We start from the raw sequence: 2,042 nt of genomic DNA, 5'->3' as shown, positions 1-2,042 counted from the left end.
GCCTCACAGAGCCTTATAAAGGACAATGTGACTATGATGGAGTGATGTTTAAGCGATAATGGATATATGTATGAGAAATGTATGTTGTATGTTGTGATTTGATCAGTAATGCCTCGTAACCCTATTTTAGCGACAGACACGGGTTAGGGTCATTACATTTAATTGGTATCAGAGCTACGGTTTAGTCGATTCTAGGACTAACGTAGCGTGTGTGAGAGTCTAGCTATACATGCCATATATACCCTATAATAGTGTGATGATTCTTGACAACTTAAATTGTGTTTTCGTATAGTAATGGATCTTGATAGAGCTATAGCTGACGATGTAGAGAGTAATGCGCCTGCGCCCGCTCAAAGAGCAGCGCAATCTGACTCTAGGCCTGTAACTAGTAGCCACGAGGGAGAGGGTAAACAAGCAGTTTTCTAGATGATGAGTGAGTGGTTTCTAGAGTTCATTCGAACGAATCCAGGTGCTCAACAACTTCTACCCCCACCTATTTCTCAACAAAACCCTACTATTCCTCAAGCTATAGATTTGCAACGGTTGAGCAAGCTGCCAGTGGATAAAATTAAAAAACATAGGGCTGAAGAGTTTTGGGCTACTGTTGATGATGATGTAGGGAGAGTTGAGTTCTGGCTCAAAAACACGATTTGAGTATTTGATGAATTGTCTTGTACTCCTAATGAATGTATCAAATGTGTTGTATCTTTGTTGAGAGATAATGCATATCATTGGTGGAAATCGTTGATATCTATAGTTTTCCCAATCCGAATTTCGAAAGAAGTACATCAATCACAGATTCCTTAATCAAAAGCATAAAGAGTTTCTGGAGTTAAAAAAAGGTTGGATGACTATCATTGAGTATGAAAGAGAATTCATACGGTTAAGCAAGTATGCTCGAGAATATGTTTCCATTGAAGAAATCATGTGCAAACGATTTGTAGATGGATTGAATGAAAATATAAAATTACTAGTTGGAATTCTAGAGTTGAAAGAATTTTTCGTTTTAGTTGAGAGGGCTTGTAAATCCGAGGATCTTAGTAAAGGAAAGAGAAAGGCAAATTCAGAAGCTAAAGACTCGAGAAAAAGATTAACGAGTAAGCTTTATCAATCTTTATTGAAGAAATTCTGAGACTCATTTAATCATTCTAATACATCAGTGGACAGTCAAACAGAGATCGTGAAAGGCAACATTCGAGCTTTAAAGCTCCGGCTATCTCGATAGCTAGTGTCAAGAGTGCGAAACCAAATCGACTCGAATGTAGACAGTGTGGAAAATGGCATTGTAGATTGAATGATCGAGCTGGTTTTAAATGTCGATCGTTAGATCATTTTATCAGAGATTGCCCAGAGTTAGATGAAAAAGATAATGCTCAGAGTATGAGGCCGAGTAAAACTGCAGTTAGAGGGAGGCCATCCTGTAATGTTGGAAATGTGAGTGGTGGTAGAGGTGTAACACGAGACACTGTTGCGAGAACTGATGCTAGAGCTCTTGCTAGAGCTTATGCTATTCGCGCTCGCGAAGAAGCGTCATCTTCAGATGTTATTACCGGTACTTTCACTCTCTATGATACTAATGTGATTGCATTGATAGATCCAAGATCAACTCATTCTTATATATGCATGAATTTAGTACGCAGTAAGACTTTTCCTGTAGATTCTATTGAATTTGTGATTAGAGTATCGAACCCCTCAGGCAAATGTGTTTTGGTTGACAAATTCTGCAAGAATTGTCTGTTAATGCATCGGGATTTTGCTTTCTGGCTAATCTAATATTGTTCCCATTCTATGAATTTGATGTGATTTTGGGTATGAATTGGTTAACAATGCATAGTGCTACAGTGAATTGTAGACGAAAGGCAATTGAACTGAAATGTTAAAATGATGAGACTATTAGAATCGAATCCGATGATATGAATAGTTTTCCAGTTGTGATATCGTCTATGTTAGCTCAAAGATTTGTGAGAAAGGGATGTGAAGCTTATCTTGCTTACATACTTGATACTAAAGTAACAGAAAGAAATATTGAATCAGTACCAATT

The sequence above is a fragment of the Gossypium hirsutum genome, chromosome A07 (genome assembly GCF_007990345.1).
Source record: "Gossypium hirsutum isolate 1008001.06 chromosome A07, Gossypium_hirsutum_v2.1, whole genome shotgun sequence".
NCBI lineage: Eukaryota > Viridiplantae > Streptophyta > Magnoliopsida > Malvales > Malvaceae > Gossypium > Gossypium hirsutum.
This window is presented reverse-complemented; position numbering follows the sequence as displayed.